The sequence below is a fragment of the Uloborus diversus genome, chromosome 5 (assembly GCF_026930045.1).
Source record: "Uloborus diversus isolate 005 chromosome 5, Udiv.v.3.1, whole genome shotgun sequence".
In the NCBI taxonomy this organism is placed as follows: domain Eukaryota; kingdom Metazoa; phylum Arthropoda; class Arachnida; order Araneae; family Uloboridae; genus Uloborus; species Uloborus diversus.
Genome location: NC_072735.1, coordinates 4420999 through 4446524, shown reverse-complemented (window position 1 = coordinate 4446524; position 25526 = coordinate 4420999).

The following is a 25526-nucleotide window of genomic DNA, read 5'->3' as shown; positions in this document are numbered from 1 at the left end:
ACATCGAGTGGAGCACGTTTACGCATATTAAAAATGATAATAAGGAGTAAGTGAAATAGATATTTAACCAAATTGAAATACATTATTTCTCTTAAAACACTTTAAAAATAAGAAAATCTCAAATAACTAATTAAAGAACATTTTATAGTCCTAAAATCATAGGCCAATTAAAAACAGAAACTATTTAGTCATCTTCTTCATCACTCTTAGATTTTGCTAACAAAAATAAAGTATTTCTTTTCGCAAACTTGTCATGGGACCTCGTTTTGACATTTAATATATAGAATCCTGTCTTGTCCATTTTTCGATTTGTAGTGTACTTTCAAACAATAGATGCAAGCAAAATTTTCTACTTCGTAAACAGAATCGTTCGTTAATTTCATTTTTACAGAGTATACTAACTTTTTCCCTGTCGCAGGTTTTGGTTTCATACTTTTTTCTTTGATGTCTTCCATTTCTGCTTCAATAGAAACTTGTAAATTTTAAAGTATCTTCTCCATTTTATTTTGTTCTCCCCATTTTGTTTTTTTTTTCTTTGTAGCTTCTAACTGCTCTTGTCAGAGGGCTTCTTTAATTGGAGTATCAGTTAGAATTCTGAGCAACTTTATTTTTTTTCCTTTCCTGGTTCTTAAGCATTAGTCCTACTTTTTCAAATGGTCGCAGTTGGGGTAGTACCCATGTGACGATGTGGAAGGCCTACTAGGAAAAACACTTGGATTATCGATAAGTCTTTTCATTATTTTCACATCTAACGTGGTTCTGTTAGTGTTTTGAACTTAATATCTTGCTCTCTTTAAAATAAAGAAAATGTATTACAGGCTGAATACTGTATAAAGTTAAAGCTGAACAATCATAAAGACAACACTATATGATTGTAAGCTATGAGATACGAATCTTTTACTTAATTAAAAATGAATGATTTTCAAAACTAAATAACCTGAAAATACTAAAGATTTGAAACAGTACAGAGCGAAAAAAAAGCGTCCGAGGCCCGTTTAGAAGTAAGACAGTGTAGTAAGACACAGTAAGAACGTGGGTAAATGTACCAAAATGAAAATGCGTAAACTACCCCGTCAGCAAGTTTGGGTTTATTTTTGACGTGCAAGAAAATTTAATAACTTTTCTGTCCATACAAATGCAATTCTCAAACGAGCTGATGTGCATCACACGACTTCTTTTTACCCCAATTTAATGTCATTTCCCCCTTACTGGCAATTTTAATGCGATTCAATAGTTTACTCTCTAAATATCACCAACAGTGGCCAAATTGAAATCAGATTTTAAAAAAAATCGCCAAGTTTGTCATCAAGTTGGCGACAAAATGTGGCGACCAAAGGAGTGGCGATATATCGCCAAATGTCCGAAAAATTGTAACACCACTTGAGTTTACATCGAAATTAACAATGATTTCCCCCCACGAAGGGGTAAAAGATCTCTTTAGAAACACCCGAATGCAACCAAAAGAGAAGGTGCGTACCTAGACCCCACTAGGAGTATACGTACCAAATTTCAACATTTTAGGGCATACCGTTCTCCAGTTATGCGGCATACATACGCACATACATACATACTTACATACAGATGTCATGAGAAAACTCGTTGTAATTAACTCGTTAATCGTCAAAATGGATATTTTGCATGTCTATACATTCTTAGGCACCTATCTACGAGTGGTCGAGTCGAAAAAAAAAAAAAAAAACTCATTAATCATTCGGGGGTGAGTAAGACGGAAACTAAGGTCGATTTTTGAGTGAAATTTTTTTCACTAATACAATACTTTTTTTTTTTTTGTAAAAGGAAGTAAAAAGGATAAAACTATGCTAATTTTTATATATACATTTGTTCTTAACTGTATATTATTTACTCACAATAAGTTTCAAAACATTTAACACAAAATTTACTCAACCTGGTAGAAAACAGATTTTCCTATCCGCATGCTAGACTGGAGCTCGGCTGATGCTCAAAAAATTGTGAGAATATTGGCTAGGGAGCAGCATCAATTTGATATGACTGTTTGCTCGCCACTTATAACTCGTTTTGTAAAAAGGGCACTTCGTAAACGTGTCCAATGCGTAAATGTGCCCCGGTCTACCCTACTTCAATGTACTCTCCGAAAAGATCTTAAGTATTCTAATTAGCGTGGACGATGAAAAGATTTTTCGTCTTTATCGATGAGAAAAGCATTTAAAAGAGTCACCGCAACTAAGCCAAAAAGCGTTAAAAAAAAAAAAAAAAAAAAAAAAATTGGCATCTTGAATTCAAATTATGTTTTTCGCAATCACGAGCGTGTGTGTGTATGGATGCGCGTGTGTGTATGGATGCGCGTGTGTGTATGTGTAGGCGCATGTGTGTACGTTTGTGTAGGTGCGTGTGTATGCATGTGTGTTCGTGTTGTGTATGCAGTGTTGTGTGTGTACGCGCGAGTGTACTGCTGTGTATGTAGGCATTTGTGTTTGTGTCTGTGTGCAGGCATGAGTGTGTGTATGTATGTGTGTGTGTGTGTAGGAGTGTGTGTTTGTGTCTGTGTGCAGGCATGAGTGTGTGTATGTGTGTGTAGGTGTGTGAGTGTATGCGTGTGTGTGTAGGACATGGATGCAACTTGGAGACGGCTTTCGCTATAGGAGCAGCATCGTGAGGAGCCGGTCGACGGTGATGCTGTACAGGGTGCTGGCGGGAAAATAAAAGGATAGCGCTTCAAAACAGTCAAATGAAAGCGATAAGCAATCGCGATTTCTCAAAAAAAAAAAAATCACTCTTGTTACAATTATTACAGCTAAGGTTTACTTGTACTCAATTTTCGTTTGCCTCCTTGCGTTACTTTTTTGAGATATAACTACTAAGTCAAGCGACAAAAACAATTGATTATCCATTCCCTAGTTTAGATAGGCCTACAATGAAAGAGCATCTGCCCCTTTTGGGGTCCACATATAGACTAAATTATGTCTGAATTCCTACATTACCTCTTGCGACACAGTAGTTACAACCAACAGGAAAGAAAATAAAAATATTTTGAAAAAAAATTAGAACCGACTTCAAATTTGCTCTAAAAAGTGAAAAATAATTTTATTCTTTAAACACCATCGATAATGCTTTTAAACATAATTTTTGAAGTTGGCGCAAAAACAAAACACAAAATCCAGTGTAACCATGCTTCGTTCATATTTTTTTCAGAAAAGCATCCAAAGTTACGAACGAAACATTTATATCGTTATTCAAATAGGTTGTCATCAATGCATGCTTTATGTGATAGTGAAGAAACTGGGCCTGGTTAAATTTATAGTTGTAGTTGAGTTATGGCCTGTGAATGATTTTATCTATCGTTTTTGCGCCAACTTCAAAAATTATGTTTAAAAGCATTATCGATGGTGTTTAAAGAATAAAATTATTTTTCACTTTTTAGAGCAAATTTGAAGTCGGTTCTATTTTTTTTTTTCAAAATTTTTTTATTTCATTCTTTTTAGTGTAAATGTAGGTATTTCAGAAATAGTAAGAAGTTACCATCACGAAACTTCACCTTATTTTTTTCATAAAAATGCTTCATAATAAAAAATAAAAAAAAACTATAAACACGCGTTAAACTTTAAGCGATTGGCACTAAAAACTTATCTTTGTTCCTCTTTGGAATTAATGTGTAGTAAATTTAATTATAACCATTTAAGTATTACGTTTTTCCCAACTAATTTACATTTCACAGCATTTAAGTTGCTCATGATGCAATTCTGTATTTTCTTACTTAGCCCCCATCATCTGTTATTGGCATAGATGATAACGAAAAAAATACTACTGCAGTTGAGGCAAACCTAATGGTAGCATTGTGAAGGCTAAGCAGATCCTAATTACTGCATCACCTCGCTTCCAGGTTAGGTTTACCTCCACTATAGAGCAATAGCACTGAAGAAGGGAAGATTTCGATAATTCACATATTGTTACTATAAATCAGCAAGGTTACCAAAATAAAATTATTTACGCCAAAAATGCGACGACAGCGCCAGATTCTCGATTATTATCGAAATATTCCACTGAAGAAACTTGATGCTTGCTTCAGAGAAGCCTTCATTCAAAATTATCATTACAATTACTATTAATGTTACTGTCGTATGGCACCAAACTTTCATAACAATGGGTTTTTAATTTAATCATTTAATAGGGAAATTGCATGAAATTTACGGTTTTTTGCCCATAACTTTTTTTCTAAAGGACAAATATGGTCAAACAAAGTAATGGGACCTAAGTTGAGCCATCCCCTATCCATTAAAAAGAGAATAATCAAAATCGGTTCATTAGGTGAGACGCTGTGAGTGGACAAACAAAAAAAAAAAACATACATACGGTATGAACTGATAACCGCCTCCTTTTTGAAGTCGGTTAAAAATACAATCAATTATACATGAAATTCACCACCAGCTCAGTCATTTCCAGCCGAGGACTGCAGTTTCGTGCTTATTAGCACTCATCAGCCCGGCATAGGAAAGTGACTGAGCTGGAGATGGAAAATCTACTAAGGAAGCCAAGAGTGCGAAACAAACTGGTAGCTAATAAAGAATTAGCAGACCAGACGAGTGACCGAAGCAATGGTTTGGTTCAACTCAAAGATTGATGGCAAGGCCTGGTATATTCAGTAAATTACCGTCCATTAGCAAGGGCTAAAGCAGAAATACATGGTTTTCCATCTTCAGCTCAGTCACTTTTCTATGCCGGGCTGATGAGTGCAGTCCTTGGCTGGAAATGACTGAGTTGGTGGTGAATTTCATGTACTTCTGATTTAGCCCTTGCTAATGAGCGGTAATTTACTGAACAATCAATTATGCCTGACGCCCCTTGAATTAAGTGAAGTGAAATATAATCATCACCTATGTCCTGAGTTTTCCATCAATGAATTAATTTTCGTCTGAATTCCTTGCATTACTTCTCGAGACATAACAGTCACGCTCATTGCCCTGATAATAATCAGCACCAATCCCTATGTGCTTACGTAGGATATGTAGCGTAGTTCAATTCCTGGAAGTACGGTTTTAGCTAGGAAAACAGTAAAAAGTCATTCATATGCACTAACATAATCACAGTCAGTAAGAAATTAATGCTCCACGCGGTTATATTGCGTAGCGTTTGACAGTGATATCCATAATTGCATAATGGGGCTTTGCGGGATTGGCTACTGCGCTGATGCACGAGAGTGCCTGAGATCATACGGCTATAGACTTTCGTCAAGGGATGACGGTAAAAACTCCTGACCGAATAGAAGGATAGCATTTATGGCATATTTTTGACCGCTATTCAGGAGAAAGGACAAATTGACTGCCCATCGTGTAAATTATATCAGTAAGTAGAAAATAAAATAGATGTGTGTTGTGAGCATCGTTCCTTCAATTCTCCCAACAATTGATTTATGAAAAATGTGAATAAAGAGAGGTGAGGATGTTCCTCTTCAACACAGACAGACGCATAGACAAAGAAGGGCGGGCAATTTGTAAAAATGATGAAAACTGTTTAAAATGCCTCAATTCATCTATACTTCTAAACATTCCACCAATGCAAAACTTTTCTGTAATGTTCACAGAAAAAAGTAAAGGTAAGAGTAAATTACATTAGAAACAGAACACTAGAATTACCGCGGTCTTAGTATACCTAGAAATACGGCTGGGGTCATTCTGACCCTGTGAGAAGAAATCTGCATAGTTCTCTGAATAGTGTTAAATATTTGTAAAAAAAATGTTTAAAAGGAATTTATTTATAATAAATACAGTTTATATTCAAAGGACATTTACATTTAAATCATGCATAATGAAGTATCTAAAAATAGTTTAAAATGCCCTTAAAATAATTGCTACTGCTCTCTTATCAAGCTAGCTTCCTTTTAGCTGCTAATTCTCCCTTTTATGTACAAAAACACTATGAATGCTTCTAATTCTTTTAATAATATGTTCCAAAAAGCATTTTTGAGTTTCTGCTCCGTTTCAGAATCAGTAGATGTATTTGAATTTATTTTTTCTGGAGAGGGTAAAAATGACAATTCTCACGCTTTAAGGTATACCCCTATTGTTCGGGTTTCAAAAAAAAAAAAAAAAAACGAGCGGATGTGTGCCTCACATGACTTCCTTTTACACCAATTTAATGTCATTTTCCTATTATTGGTAATTTTAATGTGATTCAAAAGTTTACTCTCTAAATATCATCAACAGTAGCCATATTGAAACCAGAAAAAAAATCGCCAAATTTGTCTTTAAGTTTGCGACGATACTTGGCGATCAAAAGACTGACGATATATCGCCATGTGTCCACCAAATTGTAACACCACTTGAGTTTCCATCGAAATTAACAATGATTTCCACCCAAAAAGGCGCAAAAGACCCCCTTAAAAACACCCGAGTGTAACCAAAAGGGAAGGTGCGCAACTAGATCTCACTAGGAGTCTACGTACCAAATTTAAACTGTCTAGGACTTACCGTTCTTGAGTTATGCGAAATACATCCGTACATACGCACATCCGCACACTGTAAAAACGATTCAGAAACGTTGCTGGAAAATAATAGGCAGCTGATGTGCCCAATTTCAGCCAGTAACATATCTTGCAAAAACCAGGAACGTTTTCCGATAAAAGTCAGTAACCTTTCTGAAATATTAAGAAATCTCCCCTATTAAAGCCAGTCGTGAACCTTCTAGAAAGTTTAAATAGGTTTAATTTATTTGATTAGAACTTTCCTGATTTACCAAGAAAGCTCCAGAAATATTAGAGCAACCACGGCCAAGCTACGCGAAAATTGCAAGCCAGAACCTAGCATATTCCTTGCCTGCAATTCCCGCCTCGCAAAGCTATCCAGTAGCTTATTTGCTCCCATTGGAAGCTTAGTCAGTCCGGACGGGCCATAAACCATCTAAAGCCGACACACTTAATTAACACGCTCCGTCAATATATGGACAAAAACTGGTAGCAAAAAATATTTTTCACACCAGTGCAACGTCTGCATTCGTGCATCTTTTAAGAATTCAGGAAACTTTTTTGCGAATATACTTGATTTTTTTGGAAAATAGGTGGAAACCTCTGAAATCACGAAACGTTCCACAGAAATAACCAGTAACGTTTCGGAATTTTTTTTTACAGTGCACATACGCACATCCGCACATACTCACATACGCACATACGCACATACTTAGATACATACATACGTGCATACAGACGTCACGAGAAAATTCGTTGTAATTAACTCGGGAGTCGTCAAAATGGATATTTCCGCGTGTCTATACGTTCTTAGTCACTTATCCACGTGTGGTCGAGTCGAAAAAAAATCAACATTAATTTGGGGGTCAGCAAAATGGAAACTAAGGTCGATTTTTGGGTGAAATTTTTTTCGCGAATACAATACTTCCTTTTTTGTAAAAGGAAGTAAAAAAGAAACATTTTTTTAAAAACTTTGTAGCATAACACAGTACGATGATTTAGGAAAAGTGAAGGAAGGATTTTAACCTTTTCATGATTATACCTAGGAGCAGTTAGCAAAAATTGCGTGTTTGGGGTCAAAATAACCACTACGGTAGTTCTAGTTTTTATAAGCAATGTATAAAATGCAACTCTTAAAAATAATGTTTGTTATATGTCTGTTAACAGAAAGGAAGAAAAAGAAACACTCTTTAGCGTCATAAATAATATGTTTCTTCTTTGCCACGTCATACATCACGAGGATCAAAATTCTCCCTGAGGACTCATTGCAATAGTTCCGGTCACATTTCATTTCTCGGAAGTAACTCCGTCAAATGTCAGCAAATATAAGGAAAGAAATTTGTCAATTTTCTCATCTATCGCGTATTGCACTCCGAACAAGAATGTGCCAAAGAAGTAAAAGTTTTGGTAAAGGAAAGCCTCACAGCCTACGCTTCTTGGATCAAATTCCTTAAAGAATTACTAGTTTTTTGCTCCAATAACTTGCAGTTTTCGGCTGTTACTCAATATATATTTTTCTTCAAGTTGCAGATTTGTAAAACAAATGCCAATCATTGGAGTTTATAGTTTTCTCTAATATTACATATTTACTAACTTCACACTAAGCATCAAAATGTTTCCATTCAGTTATACGAAGCAGCTTTGTTGGACCAAATTCCTTAAATAAGTACTAGTTTTTTGCTTCTATAACTTGAAGTTTTCGGCTGTTACTCAATATATGTTTTTCTTCAAGTTGCAGATTTGTAAAATAAATGCCAATCATTGGAAGAGTTGTATATTTTTCTCTAGTATTACATATTTACTAACTTCACACTAAGCTTCAAAACGTTTCCATTCAGTTATGCCAATCAGCTTTGTTGGATCGAATTCAACCATTAATCTCTTATGAACCGAAACTGTGATACATAGTTATTTCATTTTAAGGGGCCTACCTGACCAGGCTTGACCATCTTTGATTCTTCTGACCATTTCCGATCTGTTTAGGCGAAGAACAACATGGCATATGTAGATATTACGTTTTTAACACAGCTCGTGTCTTTCGAACTTCAGCAGTGAAATGAAGTTTGATCTTCATAACATAAGTTTGTTCAACAGCCTGCCTTTTAAACTTTAATGAGAATACAGTGCTGGCCAAATTATTAGACTAAAGAGGTTTTTTTTGTACACTATTTGTACTAAAATACTATTTACTTTACTGTTAAAGTACAGTACATACTCTACACTGATTATTACGTTATTTTAGCATAATTTAATGTTTGCAGGTGGCAGCACTGTCTGCTTTGTTTATGGTCTTTGTTTATCTACCTACCAGGAACATAACCTCAATCAGCTTAAACAGTTCACTAGTTCTTTTTATTAGTGTGTTCTCTTATATTTAAAGTTAGTTTTAGGTAATTAGTGAGTATGTGTATGTGAGTATATATAATAGTGAGTATAAACAATTTTTTGTCACCTTTAAGTTAAGAAATGGTGTAAACCTTTTGAAAAGGCCAAAAAATTCTAATCAAGAACAAGGGAATGCATACTAAATATTAGACAATTATTTCACTGTTCGTTAATGTGTCTTTAGTTACGTAATAAATAAAGAATTAGCTTTTAAAACAGTCTTAGTCTAATAATTTGGCCAGCACTGTAGTATGTATAAGCTACACGTTTAGCTAACAGTACTTTTAATTATTACGGTAGTAGCGATTTCTTTACAGAAAAAAACTATCATTTTAAGGAGTTTAAGGGAGGGGGGCCCAAAGCGGGTAGGTTTTTAAAGATCACTCGACAATTGTAGTTTTTGGTTTTTTATCGCAACAACTTCGGTTTTATTTCCCAGCCGGGTTCTTGAACTTCAAAATAAAAAGTGATATTTGTATTATTTCAAACCGAATATTTATTTATTATCAATTTTTACAAACATTTGAAAAACCCAATTTGCCCTACCAGAGAGCCCAAAATTTAAAGTCAGAACATTTGTTTATAAAAACATAAAGAAATAAATGATTACTTTAATAGACTAATTCATTGCCATCCTAAAAAATAACTTTTGAAAGTTATACTTATCCAATTGAAATAGAAAATCTAAGTCAGCACAGGTGAAGAAATTATAAGTAAATGCATGATTAAATCCTATACCCGCTTTGCCCGACCCAATTTCCCCAAAAGCACGTTTTTTACTTTAATAATTATAACCTTGAATTTAAAAAAGAAACAAACAAAATGACTACCGTACTTTGTAAGTGGATGGTGTCAAAATAACATAAGGTTATTGACAATAAAAAAAATAAGCTGATCTTCAATTAATCATAAGTTACAAAACTTCATTTTTTTAAAAAGAAATGTATCACTTTTTTTTATTTTAAGCCTGGTCGCGCCATGCTGCTTCACTGCTGCTTCAATGGGACTGATAAAAACTCGGGGGTGTTCATGTAAACACGACATAGGTATGCATTGCCGCTTACACATCATGTGGGGAAGGAGGGCATACGAAGTCCTACATCCGAGGGTGACCTACCTGTTTTGGACCACCCTCCTCTATGTTAGAAATAAGAGAACAATTGTTCTATAAATTTTGTCATATAAAAGATATATTTAAGCTAAAATTTTGGTTAAAAAAAACCAGAAAGTCACACCCGTGCACTTAGGTTAAATGATCAGCACTAACCTGAGGCACCAAAATTACACTGAACGGTTGCAAGCACCTGCTGCCAATTTGAGAACAATCCCTTACAATCTGCTGCGTATCCGAGAATAATTAAAATACAGCTCATAAACTGCCGATACGTTTTTTAATTTTTAAGATATTCAACTGGATATTTTTTAACTTGGCACGTACATCTGCCTGCGAAATTATGAAGATTATAAATTGCTATCTTTCGTGCATGAGCAGTAAAGATTTTACTGCTAAAATCTTTACTGCTTCAAGCGTTCATGTGAGGCAGGGAGAAGCAAATGTATGGAAGTGGCATAGTTAAAAATTTGGAGATTACCAGTAAAAATGGCAGATGCATATCTCCTCTGTCTTGGGACAAGAGATAGTACCAGCTGAGTGGCCTTCGTAGGTGCTGTTATACAGCATGATTTATAAAAACTATTTAATGCAAGCCTGCCCAGGAATAAGCCTACATAGGAATTATTTTAACTCAGAACTTGAAAATGTCCACTTAATCTCTTTTATTTAATGCAAGCCTGCCCAGGAATAAGCATACATAGGATATTATTTTTACTCAAAACTTGAAAATGTCCACCTACATCTCTTTTATTTAATGCAAGCCTGCCCAGGAGTAAGCCTACATAGGATATTATTTTTACTCAAAACTTGAAAATGTCCACTTACATCTCTTTTATTTAATGCAAGCCTGCCCAGGAGTAAGCCTACATAGGATATTATTTTTACTCAAAACTTGAAAATGTCCACTTACATCTCTTTCATTTAATGCAAGCCTGCCCAGGAGTAAGCCTACATAGGATATTATTTTTACTCAAAACTTGAAAATGTCCACTTACATCTCTTTTATTTAATGCAAGCTTACCCAGCAGCGAGCCTACATAGGACATTATATTTACTCAAAACTTGAAAATATCCACTTACATATCTTTGCTTCGCACTGCCTCTTATGTAATCTAATTTTCAATACTTCAATTTCAAATTTTAGTAGGGTTTTATCTTGAATGCGATCAAGTTTTCTGAGATTTTGGAAAAGTTTGATGGGAAAACTCAAAGTATTAAGAGCAATAAACATATAAACCAGAAATATATATCTTAAAGAAATGCTTATATACTATTTGTGAATTTAAGTTACACTTTAGCGAACATTTATCAAATTCTTGTGAATAATATGTACTCAAACTGCTAAAATTCACAGCTTATTTCTAGTGTTTACGACGAAGTACGAACAAAAAAAAAAGCTTTCGAGTTATTCAACTTGGTATAAGTAATTTTTATTGAAACATGTCACTTGAAACTTAACTTTTATGTGACAAAAGTTACAGAACAATTGTTTTACTATTTCTCTAAGTGTTGCAGTATTTTTTTTTCTTCCACAGTATATCCTGAAAGATCTCATTTTTATTGATGCACTAAAAGATCTATCCTCAAAATCAACACATGAAATATTAGTTTTAAAAGGTACAAGCAATGATACAAAAAAATATTTACTTTTTAATTAAGTGGTTGCGCAAGAACTGAATAATATGTTTAAGACCCTAATACGACGGAATAAATAGTTATGAAATATAGTTTATTGTCCTCTTAGGTATCGCATCTCATTTATATTGATGCATTAAAAGATCTAACCTCAAAATGAACACCTGAAATGTTATTATAAAAAGATACAAGCAATGATATAAAAAATATTTACTATTAAATTAAGTGGTTGTACAAGAACTGAATAATATACTTAAGACCCTAACACGACGGAATAAATAGTTTTGAAATATAGTTTAACGTCCTCTTAGGTATCGCATCTCATTTATATTGATGCATTAAAAGATTTAACCTCAAAATCAACACCTGAAAAGTTAGTATAAAAAGGTACAAGCAATGATATAAAAAATATTTACTATTAAATAAGGTGGTTGTACAAGAACTGAATAATATACTTTAGACCCTAACACGACGGAATAAATAGTTTTGAAATATAGTTTAACGTCCTCTTAGGTATCGCATCTCATTTATATTGATGCATTAAAAGATCTAACCTAAAATCAACACCTGAAATGTTATTATAAAAAGATACAAGCAATGATATAAAAAATATTTACTATTAAATTAAGTGGTTGTACAAGAACTGAATAATATACTTAAGACCCTAACACGACGGAATAAATAGTTTTGAAATATAGTTTAACGTCCTCTTAGGTATCGCATCTCATTTATATTGATGCATTAAAAGATCTAACCTCAAAATCAACACCTGAAAAGTTAGTATAAAAAGGTACAAGCAATGACATAAAAAATATTTACTATTAAATTAAGTGGTTGTACAAGAACTGAATAATATACTTAAGACCCTAACACGACGGAATAAATAGTTTTGAAATATAGTTTAACGTCCTCTTAGGTATCGCATCTCATTTATATTGATGCATTAAAAGATCTAACCTCAAAATCAACACCTGAAATGTTATTATAAAAAGATACAAGCAATGATATAAAAAATATTTACTATTAAATTAAGTGGTTGTACAAGAACTGAATAATATACTTAAGACCCTAACACGACGGAATAAATAGTTTTGAAATATAGTTTAACGTCCTCTTAGGTATCGCATCTCATTTATATTGATGCATTAAAAGATTTAACCTCAAAATCAACACCTGAAAAGTTAGTATAAAAAGGTACAAGCAATGATATAAAAAATATTTACTATTAAATAAGGTGGTTGTACAAGAACTGAATAATATACTTTAGACCCTAACACGACGGAATAAATAGTTTTGAAATATAGTTTAACGTCCTCTTAGGTATCGCATCTCATTTATATTGATGCATTAAAAGATCTAACCTCAAAATCAACACCTGAAATGTTATTATAAAAAGATACAAGCAATGATATAAAAAATATTTACTTGTAAATTAAGTGGTTGTACAAGAACTGAATAATATACTTAAGACCCTAACACGACGGAATAAATAGTTTTGAAATATAGTTTAACGTCCTCTTAGGTATCGCATCTCATTTATATTGATGCATTAAAAGATCTAACCTCAAAATCAACACCTGAAATGTTAGTATAAAAAGGTACAAGCAATGGTATAAAAAATATTTACTTGTAAATTAAGTTGTTGTACAAGAACTGAATAATATACTTAAGACCCCAACACGACGGAATAAATAGTTTTGAAATATAGTTTAACGTCCTCTTAGGTATCGCATCTCATTTATATTGATGCATTAAAAGATCTAACCTCAAAATCAACACCTGAAATGTTATTATAAAAATATACAAGCAATGATATAAAAAATATTTACTTGTAAATTAAGTGGTTGTACAAGAACTGAATAATATACTTAAGACCCTTACACGACGGAATAAATAGTTTTGAAATATAGTTTAACGTCCTCTTAGGTATCGCATCTCATTTATATTGATGCATTAAAAGATCTAACCTCAAAATCAACACCTGAAATGTTAGTATAAAAAGGTACAAGCAATGGTATAAAAAATATTTACTTGTAAATTAAGTGGTTGTACAAGAACTGAATAATATACTTAAGACCCTAACACGACGGAATAAATAGTTTTGAAATATAGTTTAACGTCCTCTTAGGTATCGCATCTCATTTATATTGATGCATTAAAAGATCTAACCTCAAAATCAACACCTGAAATGTTAGTATAAAAAGGTACAAGCAATGGTATAAAAAAATATTTACTTGTAAATTAAGTTGTTGTACAAGAACTGAATAATATACTTAAGACCCCAACACGACGGAATAAATAGTTTTGAAATATAGTTTAACGTCCTCTTAGGTATCGCATCTCATTTATATTGATGCATTAAAAGATCTAACCTCAAAATCAACACCTGAAATGTTATTATAAAAATATACAAGCAATGATATAAAAAATATTTACTTGTAAATTAAGTGGTTGTACAAGAACTGAATAATATACTTAAGACCCTAACACGACGGAATAAATAGTTTTGAAATATAGTTTAACGTCCTCTTAGGTATCGCATCTCATTTATATTGATGCATTAAAAGATCTAACCTCAAAATCAACACCTGAAATGTTAGTATAAAAAGGTACAAGCAATGGTATAAAAAATATTTACTTGTAAATTAAGTGGTTGTACAAGAACTGAATAATATACTTAAGACCCCAACACGACGGAATAAATAGTTTTGAAATATAGTTTAACGTCCTCTTAGGTATCGCATCTCATTTATATTGATGCATTAAAAGATCTAACCTCAAAATCAACACCTGAAATGTTATTATAAAAATATACAAGCAATGATATAAAAAATATTTACTTGTAATTTAAGTGGTTGTACAAGAACTGAATAATATACTTAAGACCCTAACACGACGGAATAAATAGTTTTGAAATATAGTTTAACGTCCTCTTAGGTATCGCATCTCATTTATATTGATGCATTAAAAGATCTAACCTCAAAATCAACACCTGAAATGTTATTATAAAAAGATACAAGCAATGATATAAAAAATATTTACTACTAGCAAAAATACCCGGCGTTGCCTGGGTCGGTAATAATTATTAGAAAAAATCGTTACTTGCTTTTGTTTTCTGTTTTAAGTGAAAGAATTTAAAACACATCTTTTTGACGTGATTAAAAATCGAGTTTCTTCCTTACCCGCAAAACTAAAATAGCAATAAGTATAAAGAACAAAGTAGTATTGATTTAGAAACGAAAGCACTATATTTAAGCATATACAAATTTTAAAAACATGAAATTAATCTTCTCATGTTTAAAAAGATTAATCTGTTGATACTTATTTTTAACATGGAGTCTAAAACCTTCTCTGTATGGCTAATGAAGTACGAAGTGATTAAAAAAAAGTAGCTGCGCTCGTAACCCCCTTATACTTGTTTTACTTATTTCGGGAAATTTCAATCATTGTGGGCTCTTGGTGCGATTTTACCGAATTTGCGAAAGTCGTTTTGGGGTACCTTCGATGATGCTCCCCCATTCTTTCCTTACTTTGTAAAATCATATGATATTAATTTTCGTTACAGAGATATCGTCGCCAGATGCTGAGATATTTTTGGTCACCATAAAATGGCGCTAAACAGTTTCATCCGAAATGTTACCAAAATAAGTAATAAAATTTGGTGATTGTTTGAAATTGTGCAAAAAGGAAAATTAATGAAAGTTTTTGTGCTGTTTATGGATTTGCCTAATTTATTTGCTGGATTATTTAACACAGTAAAAAAAGTCTTTTGAAAATTCTTTGTTTGGCGATATTTTGTTTACATGGTGAAAGCTGAGAAACATTATGACGTAGTCTTCGGCTTCAAAAACAGCAACGTTGAAAAAACTGCCGAATGCATCAGCTATGGAAATCTTTCTGCAAAAATTTTGGCGATCTGCTGGTTGTTTGGATAATGAGTAAGTGTTCAATCTGCATAAATAATAATAAAAACCATTAATTACATTAAAGTTCCGTTTAAATGGAAACTCATCAGCCAAATCATGTATTATTTGCCAATCTTGTGCAAAAATCTTACTTCAAGATTTGACTTGAGAAAAGCCTTGAACAATCACGAAAAGCAAAGAAAGTCAACAATACAACAATTGTCGCTATCGACAGGGAGTTGAGATGATACACTAAATACTGTATTGAGTTGAGGAAAGCCTTCGAACATGGATCTAATAAGCTCATAACTCGTTTTTTATTCTACTTAGAAATTTCGAACAGGTGCCATCTTCAGCAGAAAAATCAGAGCTTTCGATGGACATATAATGTAAATATGTGCAAGTATTTTTTCATCCCAATATTAGAGAATTTATACAAAAATTGTGTTTTATTGCCCCCCTAATGGGGTTTTGCCCCCCATAACGAGACGAAAACTACCCTATGTGTTATTCTGATGCATAAGCTATATTATTGTAAAGTTTCATCAAAATCCGTTCAGTAGTTTTTGCGTGAAAGAGTAACAAACATCCATACATCCATACATCCATACAGACAAACTTTCGCATATATAATATTAGTAAGATTAAATTAAGTGGTTGTGCAAGACCTGAATAATATGCTTAAGACCCTAACACGACGGGATAAATAGTTATGAAACATAGTTTAACGTCCTCTTAGGTATCGCATCTCATTTATATTGATGCATTAAAAGCCCCAATCTCATAATCAACAACTCTTTTACTTTTGACCGCTCCATTATTCCAAGCTTCCATTATTCACGAAAAAGTCTGAGAAAACGTCCACAGGAGTAAAGTTGCGATCACTTTTCACCTCTTCCAAGTGCCCAGATCTGGTTGTCAATTCATATAAGCAAAGCAATTTATCAACCTCTTCATCCATCACCCAGTGACAACTTGACTCCCGTGATGTCTCCTTAAATAAAATGGTTCGGTGTTTAATCTCGGTAAAAATGCTGTTCCACGGTCTAACATAAGAGATTGCTTCACATTTTCCCCCGTGTTTTGTTGATTTTATAGAACTAGTTATTTCATGTTGAAACATTCTAAGGACCCATACTTTTTTCTTCATTTTTCTTCTTTTGAACTTATTTTGTAGATAATATATATATTTTTTTGAATACATGCATATAGCTAATAGTATCATGTACTGGTCTGAATGATTGATCCTCAGTTTTGTCAAGTATGTAATATTTTCTATAATTCATTAACGTCTTCATTTCCTTTTGCACATATTTTTGTGTTGTGTGCTAATCAAGTTAAACTAAATGTGTTATGAACAAAAATACTTTTCAATGCTAAAAAGTACAAATCAATATATGTTTGGGATTAGCGAAAGGTCGTCGCACCATTTCTAAATATTACTAACAATCTAATATTGGAGGTGAAAAAGTAGAATGTAACAGTGGACGTGAGGTCTCAGAGACTGCTATATTTAAAAATTTCTTAAAAATCGTGTAATAAAGGAACATTCTTGTAATTTCCCTCAGATGTTTTTTTAACTTTTATTAGCACGGGGTAAAATTATTTTTGAACTTTGAATCGAAATGTACCTTTTTCGATGAAATTTTGCAACAGTCTTAAGATTTTTCGAGAAAATCATATGCTGCAGCAAATAACTAACTACTCGTAATAAAAATTAATCTATTAGTTATTAATGATTTCATTTTAGTTACTTAATATATACAGAACATTTTAGTACCAGAAAATTGATTATATCAAATTTCGGGAAAATTTCGACAGTCCTTTATTTATTAGTATTTAGCGTCGTATTTTGAGGAATAATTTAGCCTTTATTGTCCCTAAAACATCAATGCGTAACGTTTGTGAGCATTTTAAGCTAATCTTAGCGTCATCTAGAATATTTTGCATTTCTTCCGCATAACGCGGATAAGATAAATGAACCTATATCATCGGCTCTAACGGTAAGAGCCTAAGAGCCTAATGTCTACTACTGCCAAAAACAGTAACATTAAAGGGGAGGTGCGGTCTCACAAACCACTTCTAAAGAATGCAATGAAATTTAAACCTGATGCACTCGCCTAAAGATACTGACAAGTAAGGTGGGTGTTCGAGGTCACAAAACAAAAAGCTATTGGAAAAAACCATTCAGTCGGACTGAAAATGAAATAGAGGTGATCGGATAAAAATTTGAGCAGTCTGTGAGACCGCACCTCCCCTGTTAAGGGATAAAGACTTATATGATCCAAAGCACGATATAATGAGCTGCGAAGTATACTCCTTGTCGATATTTCAATCAGATTGACTTTACATATGTGATACATTCGGTAATGATTTCCCGAAACTAAAGATAAAGATTATTCAATCTAATTCAATCAGAATTTGTCCAATGAATATGGTACGCTAAAGGTCTACCATGATGTAAATCAGTGGACTTCCGTTTTACTTTGACGTTTGATTTTGTTCTCGTGCAACTGACTTTTGTATTGAGTAGAATTTTTATACATTATTTAGGCCACTTATCTGCAGAAATCAGAAAGAAAAATTGCTGCCGCTACATTTATCCTACACTTCCCCTTCTCCTTTCCGCTGAAAACAATGAAAATATCATCCATTCGTTTCCTCACTGATCAGGAATGTATGGCAAAATCATACTTTGAATATAAAAAACTCGAAAAAATAATAACGTGATACCAGACTAAGTAAAAAGCGTTTCATTTTGTTAAAGAAGTAATAAAAGATTGAAATTCATAATCATATAAAAACCTTTTGCGGATAACATATAGATAAAATAATGCATCGACAACTATACAAACGTGTTGTAAATTTCACTAAACAATGCTACAAATTCAAACATTCGAAGAAAGGCCACCTTTAAAAAACAAAACAAAAAGCTGAAGAAATTCACTAAACCCCTGCATTAAGTAAAAGGCAAACTTTGCTCAAAGGAAGTATAATAGTTATGCTGTCTAGCTTCGAACGGAGAACAGACAATTTATCTACAGAGTGTTAATTCACGCTATTGGGCTAACTTTTGTGTCTTCTTTCACGGAAAAGCAATGCTTTCAAGTAGGGGAATGGGGAGAAAAAGTGAAATAATGGGGCAAAGTGAAAAAGTAAAATGTTTTCACAGTTCGCATGGTCATCTCACTAGCACTTCTTAACCCCTTCAGACCTTGCGTCCGGTATACCGGACAAACACTTTAAACAGCTGCTAATCATTTAAAAATTTATTTAATTAATTGATTTTTTTGTAGTTGACTCTTTACATTCTACTTATTATAATCTGTGAAATAATTTTTCGTTTTGGGATTGACAACACTGACATATAAAGATTGGGAGATAGAGAGTGGCTCATTTCTTCAACCATGGATTTTCTTTTGAAAAGCAAGGTTTTTTTCCTGATTTTTTAAAAAATATATAATCTTTATTTAATCGTTTCAAACGCTTATATTATGTTTTATAATTGTTTGTAGAACATTTTATAATGGAGTTTGTTCCGTATTTTATCCTTTTTGTTTATGAAATATTGATTTCAAAAATATAAGTCCGGAATATTGGACGTGCCGTAACTCTTTTAATTTTTCTCCTACAAACTCAAAATTTTGTCTATAAGATAATCTTTACCAAAGAACAATGTGTACCAAATATCAACATTTTTGGTCCAATATTTCATAATTCCGACTGAAGGGGTTAAACAAAATAAGCACATATAAAATTGATTCCACTTAAGCAATAAATTGTTCTTAACACATTTAACCAATCAAGGCATTTTAAACATTTGATACCCATATTCTAATACTTAGTGGATTTATCCAAAATAATTTTTGTCAAACTTAAGTCATAACGTTTCTTCAAACTAACGTTTTAAATGATTGAAATCCGGTGTCACTTGTAACGCACTAAAAACAAAACACGTTCGGTCTACTCCAGCCCGTAACAGCGCTAAAACTTGAGCACACATGACAATTTCCAGTCTTTAGCACTCAGACATGATGCTGCCTCACAAAGAGGTCTGAAAGGAATTAAAGAAATATTCTCCACATTAGCTCTCACTACGTGAATGTTTAGCGAGCACAACAAGATCATGTAGATCAAGTTTGAACTGAATGCAAAAAGAGTGTGAAAAAAGAGCAACATATCTTTAAATTGAATTGAACAATAAAGCAAATTTTTAATATAAATGCTGTCTGCATGAGCGTGCCTTTCATTTAGCATTTTGTAGTTGACGAAAGCTGTGTCGATTCACTTTCAAAAATCAAGAAGAATGAGACGTTCAATGTGTGTGTAATGTGTGTGCAAAAAACTGCGTTGTTTGCAGTATTAAAATAATGTAAACAATTGTTTGTACTCGAACCAGGTGCAAAATAATGCACTTTTAACCGAAAAGAACTTTTTTTCAATTTTTCCTCAAAGTAATCAAAATAAACCACTCTTTTAAACAGTAAATGTGAACCAAGTCATTTAGGTAACAACGAAGCTAATGCAAAATTAAATAAATGGGATTGTTTCCTTCAGTCAAATTACTACTTTTAATCACTGAAATTGATAGAATGAGTAAAAAAAATAACATGGACCCAGAAAATGCTTTTATTTCCCCAACAGTTATTTTGTAATTTGATTTTTGAAATGTCCGATTTTGAAAACAAGGCGTGATCTTTATGACAAAACAAATGACGCAGTTTGGCGCATCTTTTTACCACGTTTCCACGTTATGATAATTATGAAGCGAATTAAATATTGCGCTCTACGCTTGCTATCAACCATATCGTTGCCAATACACGTGAGTAAAGATGCGAATTAAATATTTTTCTCCGTGAATGGCAACACTAAATGGTATGGCCCCTATATATACGAGCCGACGCATCAGCTTAAGATCAGCCTTTTTGGATCGGAGCACGTGTTTGAGTGGTTGTCTTTTCTGGCGAACTATCGCGTTGGTGATTGTTTACTGTGAGTAATTATTAGAGGCACATGAATTGTTTATAAAATAAAATATTATTTTCTACAAATTTGGCGAAATCCGAAACTTTGCTGTGGTAACCCAAGCAGTGCAACAATGAAAAATCCGATCCAAATTGGCTAAACTTAAGCTGATGCTTCGGCCTATCTATATAGCAGCTCTACTAAATTAAGGCCCCTATATATACGAGCCGACGCATCAGCTTAAGATCAGCCTTTTTGGATCGGAGCGCGTTTTTGAGTGGTTGCCTTTTCTGGCAAGTTATCGCGTTTGGTGATTGTTCACTGTGAGCAATTATATTAGCGGCACGTGAATTGTTTATTAAATAAAATATTATTTTCAGCAAATTTGGCGAAATCCGAAACTTTGCTGTGGTAACACTAGCAGTGCAACAATGAAAATCCGATCCAAAAAGGCTAAACTTAAGCTGATGCGTCGGCCTATCTATATAGCGGCTCTATACTAAATGGCATTTCATCCTTTGTGATGTCACACGACAGAAACGTAAACAATGAAAGCGCACCGATTTAAGTAATTTAAAAAAAATACTAAACTTGAACAAATTATTTTAAAAAAGGTCAGATTTATTTTTAAGCATGCTCTTTCAGAAAAAATACTTTTAAAATTTTGGAAACGACCCCATTATCTGATAGAATAATCATTTTGCCAATCTAACCCGCTTTTGTACCTAGTACTAGTACAATCAGTGGTTTACATTTCTCTCATAATGCAAGCAACTTATTTTGTAGTAGATCATAGTACATATAATTTTTCTTATGCTTTTAAGGAGGATTGACGCATAACTTTAGTCGATTGAAAAACATCAATGAAAATCATTCGTATTTTCCGACTGCATTTATTCTCAAAATTTACCCCATATCTTAATTCAACCAAAGCTTATCTTTATATATATATATATATATATATATATATATATATATATATTAAAATTGCAGAAAAACTTAAAAGTTTTCTCCTGTTTGCGCTGATGTAGGGGACCTCTTACACAATTTGGGAGATGAAACATATTTCATTTGTAGGAAAGGACGAAATATTCAGGATTTCTGTTAAGTTTCAAATACATTTCCAATATAGTTTAAAATATACTTCAATCAGCGAAAATCAATAAGCTGGAGTTGTACTATATTAGTAATGTAAGAAGAAAGCATCATTGTCACGTGTTACGAAATCCAAACAAGTTCACATTATTAAAACTTTTGAAAGGTAATTCAATGTCAAAAGAAATCCAAAATAAGGCTATTAGAAATGTGTTTTAAACTATTCTTCCTTCTTATTATTGTAATACAAAACAGTTTTTATTCCTTGACATTCAGTATTGATTGTTCTGAATAGTTTTCGGGCTTTTTTTTTTTTTAGCTCGAAAGGACTTTAAAGTTATAGACGACTTGTATTTGAAGTAAATTTTCTGCTAAACAAATTTTAATGTTTTATTTCAAAACAACAAAAAGTTCCCTTTAAGTTTTTAAACAAGTAAGATAGTTATTTAATTATGCTAGGAAAAAAATGATGCAGGTATTAGTTGGTACTCCTGAGGTATGATTAATTAAATCTCCCAATTTAAAAAGCGTAGAAACCGACTTAAGATGAGGAGTGCCACCCCTCTTCTATTCATAGAGTACTTTCTGTTGTTTATAATGAATGAAAAAAACATTGGCTTGAAATTGATACCTCATTCAGTTTTTATGGTTAAAAAAAAGAAAATAAACAGATTTTTCTAGGTTCATACCAAAAAGGTGAGTCCAAAAAGTGATCAAAAATCGATTTTTTTCAAAAAAATCTCTAAAACTTAATTTTAATTTAAACAATTAAAAAAATAATTTGAGCTCATCTTGTCCATTTATTCGTAAAAAAAATGGACAAACTCAAGGACATGACGAACCATGGTCTTTTGGCGATTTGACGTGAAATGACCCAAAAGTTATTTTAATGAGATATTTAAGGATTGTTATCCTTGTTCCACGGTTATTCTATTTTGCAAATGATGTTTTTGGACGTTTTTATTTATTTTTGTAAGTATCATATCGTTTTAGTGAATTATTTTTGTGAGTTTTAATGAAATAAGAGGATTGATTTTTTTTCCACAAACGATCTTTCTGTGTTTTCTTTCCACTGGAAAGTTATTTTTCCCCATGAAATTAGTATAAGGCGTAAAGTTATAGTTCTAAAAGAGAAGTGATATCTTTAATAGCAACCAATTTAAACAGAAAATTTTGAGACAGAAAAAAAATATATATTAAAACTAGTGTCAACTTGGTTACATTTATGAGATTTGACGAAATTTTCAGAGTGCCATGTTAAATATGATTGAGATTTCTATTGCCAATATTTGGAAGGCACTTTCCTGCATTGTTCTAAAACAAACTGGAATTTTTAAGCTTTTAAAATCATCGTATGAGTTAGTTTTTGTAAAATTTTGGATAAAATGTAGCATTGCAGATGAAAAATCGGAGCAAAATAATTCATTGTCAACAATTTAACTCACTCATTTCCAAACATTTATATTGCTTATCAAAAATTCCAGTCTCAATAGCTACCCAGCAGAGAACTTTCAAAACTAAAAATTATCTAAGATTCAGTAAGGGTTTTACAAAAATTAGACATATATTTACTTATGAATCAATTGCTAAAAACAAATCTATAAAAGTTCGATTCCAGTAGTTTAACTTCTAATACTAGAGCTTATTTTGATTAAAATAGTTTTATTTATTTGTTCATTTTGTGCATGTTGTATGCTTTGTTATTGAAAGAATGCGATTGTGTGGAAAGTTCTATGTGTTTTACATAATTTACTTCAAATAATTAAGTAAAACATGTATTTCCTCCTTGATATTTATACATATCATAAGCTCTATTTTTTAAAATTTGTTACATAGTATGTAATTAATTAATTTGTTCCTAGCTGCAAGTTAACTATGTCAATCAGTTTGTTTAGTATAAGATATGTTTAGTATGTAATTTACGTAGAGTAAAATTTTTCTTTCAATGCTAATTTAAAAAAAATAAAAATTTATATTTCTATAAATGTATTTAAGAGTACATTTTGGCAAAAAAAAAATGTCTACACATTGTTTAAAAAAATAAAAATAAATTCCCAACGTATTTTTTTTTTCATTTTATACTTGTCTTCAAAACCTCGCTCCAGGCGTAAACTATATTTTCCCCGGACGCCACTACATAAAGGCGCTCAAATGACATTTGCACGACGGCGCCAATCAGGCTTGGCACGGCCCTGCTTGCGGGCAGAAAAGTATTTATACAATACCTCCCCTCTTAATAAGAACGTAGAAAAATCTGCGCACAAAATTTACGTTGGCGTGCATTTGCATCACGCACGTAAAGAAATAACATCTTTTATCCAACATATATATAATATTCCCCATTTCTTCACCACTCTGGTGCTATTCTGTTAGTGCAAAAAATAAATATAATAATAATAATCTGTACACCAAATAAAATAAGTTCTAAAAATTCTAATATAAACAGTTAACAACATGTGGGCAAATTAACTTTCTACTAACTACTGTATTGACACTTCCGGAATACAACTTACCATTGTATTTTCTGCACAATACTCCAAGCACGTGTGATGCATATATGACAGTTTCTATCCACATGGTCACTAGCTAATAGATAAAGCAGTATATGAATTTAGGTACGATTATGCTTTAAGGTGAAAATAAATTATATGTTTTTTTTTAGGTTGAACTTCAGTTATCATACTGGTTAATCTCTTCATTACAATTGCCTAATTTGATGTCAATTTCTTTTCATCGTAATCCATTTTGTAATGTATTTGATATTCCAATACACATGTCAGATGACTGTTATAGTTTGATCATTCATTCAGTGTAAAGCATTTTTGTGGAAAACATTTAACATAAAATGTAGTCACATTTTTGTCCGTGTTAAAATGTTTGTGGTTAAAACTATTGTAGGTTCTTTTTTGCTCTTAATAACTAAAACTAATTACACTTTGTACTTTTTTTTCTTCAATTCGAACACCGAAACTATACCTTTAAATGCTCTTTTTTTATGAAAAAAAATGTAAGGATGGGTTTTCTTTTTTATTTAACATGATCTTGTTAAAAGTATTTCTCCATTTCGAACTGTAATTGAACTTTTAACAACATGACGCGAGAACTAATTTCTCACCGAGCAACAGGTACAAGAAATCAAACACGTGAACGCAGTGTCTACAGATGAAATGATACCCGCGCTATATTCCATGAATTTGGCGCGAAAAAATTGGCACACTGCCCCTCAGAGAAGAGCGAAGCGACTGAAATCCGTAAACATCCCTTCGAGCAGGTTGGCAATTCGGCGCGTGCGCCGAACACTCCTCTGCAGAGGTGTGGAAAGTCCGACTTTCGACGGGTGAACAACTTTTGTTTCACTTTGAGAAGAGTTGTTATCCCAAATTGGGTGTTGCTGATGCTAATGTATTTGGCCTTTCTTGTTGATTTCTTTTCTTTTTCCTTTCTTTTTTCAAAAGGTTTTGAACGTTGCGTGGTTTTCTATATATTTTCAACACTGGAGGGAGATAATATTTATTGAAAACATATTGCACATTAAACTATTTGCACGTCAAAAAATTACTTTATTATGACGAATTAAAAATATTACATTTGTTTCACTTTGAAAAGAGTTGTTTTTCGAAATTGGATGTTACTGATGCTAATGTATTTGGCCTCTCCTGTTGTTTTCTTTTCTTTTTCCTTTCTTTTTTCAAATGGTTTTGAGCGTTGTGTGGTTTTCTATATCGTCTCATTATTGGAGAGAGATAATATTTATTGAACACATACTGCACATTAAACTATTTGCACGTCAAAAAGATTACTTTATTATGACAAATTTAAAATATTACTTTTGTTTCACTTTGAGAAGAGTTGTTATCCGAAATTGGTTGTTACTGATACTAATGTATTTGGCCTTTCTTGTTGAGTTCTTTCCTTTTTCTTTCTTTTTTCAAAAGGTTTTGGACACTACGTGTTTTTCTATCTTTTTTCATCAATGGAGGGGACATAATAT